Genomic DNA, 12,225 nt, shown 5'->3' with positions numbered 1-12,225 from the left:
AGAAGGTGGAAGTGGACTTGGGGTCTACAGAAGCATAGCAAGAGTTTAAAATAGCCACTGAGGAGACAGATAGGTTTCAGCTGAGTAAATAGACAGACAGGCTACAAAAGAAAGTCAGATAAGACTGAAGCTACATATAGCAGAGAAATTAATTTCCAGGTCTGCATGATTTTATTCAGCAGAAATCAGTGACCCAGGTCAGCCAAACTGCAGAAAGCAGAGAGTTGAACTGAGGCAAGATTAGGAGGTTTCCAGGACTGCTGAAAGGCAAGGGGCTTGAGAGTGTTGTCAACAAAGTGGGTGAGGAAATGAAGCAAGAGTCTGAACTGGATGAGGGAGCAAGGACAAGGGAGAGCTGATAGGCCATGGCGTGCTTGCAGCAAGGGCCATGTCATGCTCATCTCTGAATCCCAGCACCCAGCATAGGTGATGCTCAGTACATACTGAATTTATGTATGAATGAAAGAAAGGAATGAATGAATTCATACACAACCAAGAGTGTATATATACATATACACACACAGAATGAGAGCACAAGAGAGAAAGTGCGTTATATACCAGACGACCACGGTCATCATTAGAAAAAATTCACCATTATTATTCATCCTTTTTAACTCTTCTTGCCTCAGATCGGTAATTCTTTGCTTTCCCTGCTCTACTCTTTAAGATCTAAGATTCTGACACTCAGACCTTGCTTTCTGGGGAGCCCAAGCAAAGGCAGGTAAGACTCCTGTGAGGCTTCTAGGGAAGAATTTTCCCTCTAATGAAAAGAGACTGCTAAGGAGAAATTGTTCTTCCTTCCTCTGGATGCAGTAACATGCAGACATGATGCCTGGAGCTGAGGCAGCCCTCTAGGAGGCAGGAGAAGACAAGGCTTGTGACCAAAAGCCAGCGTGATGAGGACAGCAATATGATAAGATGGAAGTCCCTGTATCCACTTGTTCCATTAAACTAAACAAACTTCAAGCTTCCTCTTATGTGAATTTATAAATATTTTTATTATTTTAGCCACTTTTAGTCCAATTTATTGTTAGTTGCAGCCACATTCCATCTGATACGGGACCAACAGAGTGGAATCCCTCACCTGCCAGCTGTCATTCATACAACACTGCTGCAGTGAGGAGGTAGCACTGAATTACTTAAATTGAAGTATTCATGTATTTAGGTCAGGAAGTTCAGAGGCACAATTACTTAGGTGAGTTCATAAGTACATTGTTGATAATATTTCTGACCAGCTAATTCAGGAGAGAATGATGGAAGCAAAGATAATATCTAAGCCTCATTTCAGCCAGTAGTTTGACCTCCACGTCCCCTCAATCAACAAAACTAATTTACGTAAAATGGTTTACAATTCGTATCTGTTGATCTTACCTTGTACCAGGTGCTGTGTTAAGCACTCGACACATATTATGCCTTTCATCCTCAGAACAACCCTATGAAGTAGAGGATATTGTCATTCTCATTTTTCAGATGAGGAAAGGCAAGCTCAAAGTAATCATTAGACTTCCATCTTGCTTAAATTTCTTCTGTGTTATAAGCTTCATCCTTTGGTGTAAACATTAATGAGTAATGAAAGTAAGAGAAGACATAAAAGCAAGAGACTTCAATAATCCAAAGTTAGAATAAATTAGTCACTGTTTAGGCAAATAAAGCCCACTTACTCAGAACTTAGAATAAGCTAATATGGAAAAATCAACTTTGCATAAGTTTCTTCCAATTCCATTATCCAGTTTTTCTCCAGCAAGCTCTAAGTGGATTTCTAATCTCTTGTATGACTAGATACTAAGAAGGTTTCCTTCAGAAAGGATATCTACTTGTTAATGAAACATTCTCCAGTCATCTCCAAAGTTTCCCCTAAAGAATTAATCTTCTTCCAGTTCATATTCATAAGCTGCCAATCAGCTGTCATCAATGGTAATGAAATCCATATCATTAAAAGATGAAACTTTTTAAAACCCATCTGTGAAAAGAAACCACAAAGACAACAAAAGACATGTTTGTTTACTTTAGAATAACATAGTAACTCTGTGTTATTTAGTCAACTTTCCAGCTAAACCAGGATTTCTATTATTCATAACCATGACATTTGATCAAAGAAAAATACTAGAAGGACTCCCTGTGGCTTAGTTCTCCATACTCTTTTCCTTGGTAGTTAAGCCAAACACAAATTTCATTATTTGGTTTCTAGTCATAATAATGAGCCAGACTGTTCTGAAATCTCAGATATCACAGCCAAGGATTTCTGAGGGGGGTTGTAGGTGAATTTAAATTAAAAAAAAAAAACTCACAGAAAATAGTAGTAATGGTAATGGTTTTAGGAATAGTTTGTCAAGTGGAGGGAAAAAGAAAAGATTGTGAGTAGGGACTTTTCAATGCAATAACAGAATTGCTTAATCTCTCCTCTTAGGAACTTGTCACTCAAATTCACTAAGGTTCCAAGGTAGCTTTAGGATAATGTGGTGTCCTAGCAGGCTTTCCATTTTACAATATGGAAATATTGTATATACAGAATATAATATTCTGTAGCAGTCTTCATCACTTTTTCTGTTTAGAAAAGCAAAAATTGTTGCTTAGAGGTTACCACTTGGACTCATTCTTCTTATGGGGCATGAAGAAAAATATCTAAAATATTCCTTATATGGAATTTTCATTTGATGATAAGGGGGAGAGCTGTAGGACTGCACATACCACCCAGGAAAGGGCTAGCAAAGCCACCAGCAAGAAATATATGACCCAGATAAAGTCAACATGTTTAAGCGTATTTGTACATCTACTTGAAACATAATCATCAAGACTACTGAGAGGCAAGTGGAATCATGCCATGCATTTTACATACATCATCTAATCCCAACAACAACCCCATAAAATTGGTGATGTTAATGCTGTTTTACAGGAAGAAAGAATAATAAACTACCAAGAGTGATATTTAAATTTTTAAATATCTCATTGTCTATCCCATGTACATATTAGTTTGTGCTTCACTTCAACTGAGAATTTTGAAATTAAAGACTTTATCATGTGAAATCATTGAGCACAAGAATAATATTGGATGTGCACATGACAGAACATGAGCTTTTTTTCTAGACCACAAGTTCCCAAACTCTTTGGTCTCAGGATCTCTTTCTTCTCTTAAAAACTATTGAGGACTCCTAAGAGCTTTTGCTGATATAGTTCTATCCATCAAATCCTTAGTCTTCATTTTTATTATGGTAAATATCCACAGATATTTTAAAATATCTAATTAGTTTTAACATAACAATAATAAGCTCACTACATGTTAACATAAATAACATTTTTTTGTGGAAAAAATTCCATGTTCCCTAAAAAAAAATAGTAGGGGAAACTGCTCTGTTTCACACATTTACAAATTGCTATAATATCTGGCATATAGAAACAGCTGGATTCTCATAAGTATTTTTATATTCAATCTGTTGTGATATGTTGTTTTTGTTGGTGTATATGGAGGCAATCTAGCCTCATAATAATACACAGCTGGGAATGAGAGGAATATTGCAATACCCTTTTCAGATAAGGTGTAATTTTTGATACTAAACCGAAACTCAGCAAATGGTCACTTCTTAAAGGTAGGGTGCAATGTAGACTCTGAAATCACATCAATGAACTTTTTATAATGAGTTACACTGAAATCCATTCGTATGCCTTCACTTTGAAGTGACTGTTTACCCAGGCATGATGTCACGTACTGCATTGGTAATTCAGAAAACATTAGTTGACTGAATTTTGCAAATGTTCGAAATGTTTACACATTTCATCATACAGTATCTAAAAAAAATCACACTCATTCATTTCACCAGCACCCTCAGCAGAAAAGTCTTTACATTTTTGGAGCCTGACAAGCTCACAGTAGTAGATACAAGTTTTCCAAAATTCTAATTTTCCTTTAAAATCTCAAAATTCATTTTGCCAAGCAATACTGATAGTTATGTACCTTGAAATGACAGGTTCACTTGAAATTTTTGGCAGAAAATATATGCCAAATATCCAATTTTAAATAACCACAGTCTGTCATTCTTTCAAGTAAAAATGTTGTCTCATGCTCATGCAACTCAATAACAGAAAAACAAACAACCCAATCAAAAAACAGCCAGAAGACCTAAACAGACATTTATCCAATGAAGACATACAGATGGCCAACAGGCACGTGAAAATATGCTCAGTATCGCTAATTATCAGAGAAATGCAAATCAAAACTACAATGAGGTATTACCTCACACCAGTCAGTATGGCCATCATTAAAAAGGCCACAAACAATAAATGCTGGAGTGGTGTGGAGCAATAAATGCTACACTGTTGCTGGGAATGTAATTTAGTGTAGCCGCTATGGAAAACAGTATGGAGGTTCCGTAAATAAACAAAAAATATAGACTTACCATGTGATCCAGCAATCCCACTTCTGGGCATATATCTGGAGAAAACTCTAATTTGAAAAGACACAAGCATCCCAATGTTCATAGCAGCACTATTTACAACAGCCAAGACATGGAAGCAACCTAAATGTCCATCAACAGATAACTGGATAAAGAAGTTGCAGTATATATATATATATATACAATAGAATTCTACTCACAGCCATAAAAAAGAATGAAATATTGCCATTTGCAACAACATGGATGGACCTATAGATCATCATACTAAGTGAAGTAAGTCAGCCAAAGAAAGATAAATATCATGATATCACTTATATGTGGAATCTAAAAAAATGACACAAATGAACTTATTCACAAAACAGAAACAGACTCACAGACATAGAAAACAAACTTACAGTTACCAAGGGGAGAAAGATTGGGGGGATGAATTAGGAGTTTGGGATTAGCAGATATGAACTACTATATACAAAACAGATAAACAACAAGATCCTACTGTATGGCACAGGGAACTATATTCAATATCCTGTAATAAACCATGACAAAAAAATATGAAAAAGAATATATAAACTAAGTCACTATGCTTTATACCAGAAACTAACACAACACTGTGAATCAACTACAATTCAATTTTTAAAAAAAGGTGTTCCATGGAAAAAATCAGTTAATTCGGCTCTCAACTCAGTCACACAAGTGCGTTCCTCAACAACCACATTTTAATATACAACAGAAATGCTTTACACATACTTTTCATATCACTATCACACAAATATTAAAATCACCCAAGGATTGAGATTTAGTAAAAGTAATCATTCTTACTGCTTTATCAAGGACATTTTTAATTGAAACTGGCATTATGTTGTTTTAACTGAGAATGTGTGGTGGTGAAATTTTCAATGACTAACATGGTTTGGTGCCCTTAACGCAGCACTTCTCTCTGCCAGCACTTTTATCTTCCATTGATTTTACACCACCAGAGGAAATGTCAACATAGTTTAAAGAGCAAATGATACCTTAATATTATTCTGGAAATAGTTTTTACCTTACAAACTCCTAAAAGGATCTCAGTGTCCAAAGGCCATACTTTGAGAAGGACCACCCTGCAAAAAAAAATTAGACTAAACTTAGACTAGAAAGACTAGGGGAAAGAGAGAGAAATTTGCTTTCTGGTTAATTAATTTTTTAAAATCACTATCATTTTTACCTAAATTTATTCATAGCAGAAGTAAAATAAATTTCATTACATTTCCAATAAAATAATCAGCAACTCTCATTAATGGTTATGAAGTCAGTAACTTATCAACTGGCACCAATTAAAGATTTCTTCCTGAATCTCAAAATAAAATTCCTGTAGTTTTTAGGCAAAACTGTTTTAATTGAGAGAATGGTCTTTATATTAGATGATTAGTCTGTTAACAGCATCAGATTTTATTTAAGTTTCGAAAGTGTTTTGCCCTGCAATATCGTCAATTCATAATGGTTTGTGATAAAGTACTAGGAGTTGCAAATAACTTCGATTGACCCTATCAGTGAAATGGCCAAAAAACTGAGCAGCCAAGATGATATACAGAAATTGTATTCAACCCTTCCCCTTCCTAAATCCCTTCAGTAGCTTCGGATTGCTTTTGGGATAAAATCCAAATGCTTTAATATGGCCTGCAAAGCTAGGTGTGATCTAGCCCTCGCCCACCTCACCAGCCTTGCTCCTTGCTCTCTCTGTTCTGGACACTCATCTTCTCAACGCCTTTACTCTAAGTAAAAGACTAAATTGTCAAGTGAATTTAAAAATTCTAGACTGATAAATGATAGATTTCATATACATTATATAATATCATATATATTATCATACATTATTATATATCAGATTTTTATGTTATATTTGGAGAAAAACCAAATCTTATTAATTCTTTCTTTTTCTTGAAAAGTAATATATTTATATATTTTAAATTTTTTATTTATTTTAATATATTATTTAAAAAGCAAGTCAGTATTAAAGTCTAACTCTCAACCTGTCCCCATCCTTTCAGGTCCGCCCTTACCCCCACAGGTAACCATTTATATTAATGGCTTACTTATACTTCTAGTATATCCTTAGGTAAATACAGAGAAATACCCTAAAAATCTTTTTATATTTTTTAAATGTAAGCATACTATGTAAACTTGTTTTTCCAATTTTTTGTTTGTTGTTGAAGTATAGTCAATTTACAATGTGGTGTTAATTTCTGGTGTACAGCATAGTGATTCAGTTATACATATATATATTATATACATATTATTTTTCATATTCTTTTTCATAATAGGCTATTACAAGGTATTAAAGACAGTTCCCTCTGCTATACAGTGGGACCTTATTGTTTATCTATTTTATACATAGTAGTTAGGTATAAATTCTTTTTAATACTGCTTTTTTCAACCAGTGATATATCCTGGAGATCTCACCTTATCAGTTTCCAGAGCTCTCCCTCATCCTTTATTTCTATCTGCATGGTATGCTATAGTATAGTCCATCCGTTCAAAATATTGCTTCATTTTCTCCAATCTTCAGCTACCACTAACCATGCTCTAATAAATAACTGAACACATTGTACGACTTCTTAAACCTAGCCTTCACCTGATTAGGAGGAAAGTATAAGCGTGTTGTATTCTAACCCCATGGCCAACAACTGTCCCTTCAGCTTCTGATCTTTCATCCTAGAACTCCAAGGAGCTTAATTTGGGTCTACATTTTCCTCTGCCTTTCTCTTCTAAAGGCACCTGACATTGGTTTTAGAACCCACTCTAAATTCAGCATGACCTCATCTCAAGATCCTTAATTTAATTCTCTTTCAAAGACTCATTCCAAATAAGGTCATATTCACAGGTTCTGTGTGGGTATATTTTTTGGAGGGCCATCATTTCACTCACTACACCATAAGAAAAGAGAAGAGAGAAGAGGAGGTGGGCAGGGATGAACAAATGCTATTCTTGCCTCTGCTTAAAGCAGCTTATCCTTTGCCTCTGGAGAAGTTACACTCCAGGCTTAATGATCAAAAATAATGTGATATTTCTTGACCTGAATAGGAACCTACTCCAAGGGAGCCAATAAAACAAAAATTACCTTTGTGAGTCTTTTTTTTAAGAGTTGGCATTTTCTTCAACATTGTAAATCAACTATACTTCAATTCTAAAAAAAAAAAAAGAATTAGCATTTTCTACTTAGCAAAAGACTCTAAGACTGCCTGTTTCTCACATCAGCTGAAATTACTGTTAACCATACAACACTGTCCCTGGGAACCCTGCCTCCTGTCCACCCCAAAAAGCAAAACAGATGAGTTTTAATTAAAGTTGATCAGAAAATTGCACAAAGGCTCTTGGGGATAATTACAAGACAGGTCCACGCATGATTGAGGGCACTTTCCTAATAGACAAGAAGTAAACATGAATCTGTCAAAAGAGAAAGAATACATTTACATGACAGCAGAGAACAGGATCCTGGCTAGAACTGAGGACTATATTGACCTAGATGAAACGGAACAATCTGTAAGGATGGGTGCTACGCATGCAGTAGCAATTTCCCGTGTGGAAGAATGATTCACTCGGTCAACCGAGACTTTAGGACACTAAGTATAAGAACATGCCCGTGGCATTCATGAGATCATGCTGAATCAAGCTCATGCGATACATACCAAGTTAGACAGGCATGATCCTTAGGGCACTCAAATGTCTATAGATTTGTCATTCTGGTATTTGCTAGAGAGAAACATTCCAGATTGGTAAGGACCAAGCATGAATGCCAAGCAGCACTCTTGAATTGTGGGAGGCCCCCAGCTGGGATCCCAAGGTGCCCTTCAGGGTGTATTCCCAGAAGTGGACGCAGGTCATGGAATCCCACTGCCAGCTGGGCTGGTTAGTAGCAGAACAGGGTTGCCAGGAGGGCTTTCTAGCCTGAAGCTTCTTTATCATGTGTCAAGATGCTTGGGTACCCTGGCTGCCACCCCAGGGGACAACCGCCATAGGAACTCTCATTCAAAGGTCAGACTGCTGGAGGAAACAGGCAGGCAGTGACCCAGCAGCCTGCCGGGGAATCCACGTTTTCAAACAAGTTGCAGATCACAAAGCACAAACCCATCACTGAATGTTCCATCCCAAATACCCCTCTAAGCCACTCTCACTCGGTCATATCCCCTTGATGCTGTTTCCCAGAAACCTCAAGTTCAAATCTATACCCAGTGGCTCAGCTTCAAGGGAACTTGCCCTACTCACTCAGCAGAGAGAGGCAACCCCACAGGTATATAAATGTACAGAGAAAATCTATCCATGATGATGGAACAGAGTCAGAACAATAGTATCAACCTTGCCCATAAAGGTAACTGCCATCAGATAGATTTTCTTGCACCAAACTTGCTGCTGGGAGTATTCTAAGGTTTTACTCAGCACTTAGGGAATCAAAGTGAGTCAACTGTGAATTTCCCTTAACTCAGCTTGATGGGAGGCATACACAAAACCTATCACTATGGATTTTGGTATGTGGAAGTGTGGTGCTGCTGTAACAAATACCTAAAAATATGAGCATGGCTTTGGAGCTGTGTGGAGACTGGAAGAATTTTAAGAAGCATGATAGAGGAAACCTAAATTGGCTCCAATAGACTTAGTAGAAGGGATTTTGAGGGCACTGCTGGAGAAGGATCAGAAGGCAGTCAGGAACATGTTATTGGAAGCTGGAAAAAGGGAAATGCTTGTGGTGCAGTGGCAGAAAGCTTAGCAAAGTTGTCTCCCGAAGTTAGATGAAAAGCAGAACATGTAAGGAAAGACCTTGGTTATTTAGCTGAAGAGAGTTCCAAGCAAAGTGAAGAACGTACTGACTGGTGGCTTCTTGGTGCTTGTACAATAGGAAAATGCACAAGGAGACAGGTAAATTGAGAGAAAAGTGTTAAGCAAAGAACAAGGACTTAATGATTCTGAAAATTATTAGACTTCCCATGTGACGAAAGATGCTAACATTAAGAAATGGCTTCCTTTGCACTGTCAGGAAGATGTGGCATGGAGAAAAAGCCAAGAGTGTGACTGTACACCTTTTGTTAAAATCTCAAGACAGATCAGAGGAGCAGAAGGTCCTCTCAGTACATTAAGGGTATTCTCCCAGGTCCTCTTAATCAAACAAAGAGCCAGTAGGGAGTGCAGGAGCCTTGTCCCTCAGACATCTCAGCAGGAGCACAGGTAGAGAAGGGTTTATCTCACAAAGATCTACAGGGGTGGCTTTTGCCTAATGGAGTGAACCCCAATGGAATCCAAGAAAGACCCATGAAGTTTTCAAGAAAGTTACTTCAGCAAAAACACTGCCAGGTTGAACTGAAGGAAACAGGTAGGACCAAATGAAATGAAGCATTTGGACTCACAAAATCCTACCCACAGGAAGCAGCTAATAGGACTACTAAGTGGCAAAGAGTGCTATCCATCATTAAAAAAAAAAAAAAGAGGATCATTCAGAGGATGAAACAAAGAGCCTAAAGGAAAGAACCAGTGAGAATTATTCCTAGCACTGCTTTGTACCTCCCATTTTCCCCCTTTTTAACAGAAATATCAATAGCTGTTATTCTATGCTTATTCCACAGTTGTGGGTTGCAGGGATAAGAGGTGGATAACTTGTCTCTCTAGGTTTAAAAATTGATAAATGTTGAGGAATTTCACCCAGTTTCTGATTTGGATAATGAGATTCTGGACTTGAAACAGGAGTTGTAATGGGATGAGACTCTTGGCTCCTCTAGGAAGGAGGTGAATGCACTTCTGTGTGTGGGAGGGACACATAGGAGGAGGTAAACCACTGGGAGCCAGAAGGTGCACAGTGACAAGCAGATTCTAAGATGGCCCAGGGACCCCTGCTTCCTGGCATTCCCGTTCTGTGTAGTCTCCTCCCCTAGAGCGCAACCTGGACCGGTGACTTGCTTTAGTCCAGGATATGGTGACAGTAGTGAGAGTCTGCAGGAGCAACCACGATACCTCTGCTCCCTCTCCTGCCTGCCTCCGCTCGGGCCCCTCCAGGCGGCCCCCTGCTGGCTCCTGGGAGCTGCTGGAGCCGGCTGTAGGCTTTCTAAAGAGACAGTGCTCTTCCTGAGTTCTCACAAGGAAATGGGCCTGTTGAGATTCCACAAGCTCGATTTGTTCCATCATAATCACTCGACACTTCAGACTGCTTGCTGTGTGAATTCGCTATTGTCTGAGGCACTCCAGGTGCTGAGGTGCAGGAAGGAGCAGCGATAATATCCTTTTTGTGTCAGTGAAATAGCCTGTAAACCTAACTCATTAACATCATCTGATGTTCACATTTCCTCATTCAAGCAAACTAGCAGGCTCTCTGTGCCAGGTCCTTTCCTCATCTGGGATTCAGTAAACAGTGGCACCAGAGGTCAACTCCTGACCCCTGCATTCTCAAAAGCTGAAAAAAAATAATAACGTACTGGGGTGGGGGGGATATCAGCTCAACCTGTGACTGCCTAATGCTTGACCTAGGGCTGCTTTATCCATACACATGTCATCACTCTGGCCTGAAGAAAGCCCCTTTTATACCAACAGGCATGTCCCAATCTGCTGTTGAGGTTGTCTAAGGTCTGTTCCACGGAGCTTTTGAAAAAAGAATGCACACTATTTATTTGACCTATTTCTCAGTAGTTGCGACTTTGGTAAAAGACATTTACACCTCTTTTTCATAATCACTCTCTTCTCCCTCCTCTTGACTGCCTTTAGCTAATTTTACCTCCATAAGCTGTCAGTAGTTGCTTCCACACTCAATTGCTTATGCTGCTATTTCTTGATTTGGCAACTCCACAGACATTGTCAAGGATTTAGCTTAATTTTGCACAACCAATGTCTCCCTCTCCCATCCTCCCAATATAATTATATCACCATTTGAATTAAATCAATAATCAGGGATTGCATTGATTTGAGTATGTAAATATTTTCTGCAGCCTAATAATAATCAGTGACATCAGGTACTCCCTGGTATCACGCACTGAGGGAGGCTCATCCTCTCTGAAGCAGCCTATCAATGTCCTGACATAGTGCCTGTAACTTCAATCTCACCATCAGAAAACATCAGAAAGCCCAAAGTGAGGGAAATTCCTAAAAATAACTGACCAGTGCTGTTCAAAAGAATGAAAGATTAGGAAAGACTGAAAAAGGGTCACAGAGTGGAAGAGACTGAGGCAAAACAACCAAATATAACATGGAGTCCTGGATTGAATGCCGGAAGAGGAAAAAGGACATTAATGCGAAAACTGGTGAAATCTGAATAACTTGTGTATTTTAGTTGATAGGATTTTACCTTGGATAATTGTACCAAGGATAAATGTTCTATGGTTACAGAAGATGTTAACACAAACAGAAGCTGGAAGAAGGGTATCTAGGAATTCACGGACTATTTTTCAACTTTTGTATAAGTTAAAATCATCTCAAAATGAACAGTCCAAAAAGCAAATAAATAAATAAAATTGAATGAAAATATGATTCACTTAAAAATAAGCTAAAAATTAAAAGTGTAATATCACAAGTGCAAAATTCATGGCAGTGATGCATAAATGACGTGTGGGAAATGCTAATCTTGACTTAGCACCATGCCTGATATGCAGAATAGAACATGTTGGGGTGGTGGGAGGGAGGGAATCATGTGTCTCCATATGATAGTCCTTGAGAGAAGATCTGCTTTCAGAATATCTGATAAAAATTCTGCTAGATCTCCTTATGCAAATAAAAATGAAAAAATGTAGCCAAAATACAGAGAAAGAGAGAGAGGAAGGAAAAAACTGTAAAGCACTAAAAGGCATATTCTGGAGGAGAGTCAAAACTTGAAAAAAAAAGGATGACCCTG

Source organism: Camelus bactrianus, chromosome 6 (genome assembly GCF_048773025.1).
Source record: "Camelus bactrianus isolate YW-2024 breed Bactrian camel chromosome 6, ASM4877302v1, whole genome shotgun sequence".
NCBI classification, from domain to species: domain Eukaryota; kingdom Metazoa; phylum Chordata; class Mammalia; order Artiodactyla; family Camelidae; genus Camelus; species Camelus bactrianus.
This window is presented reverse-complemented; position numbering follows the sequence as displayed.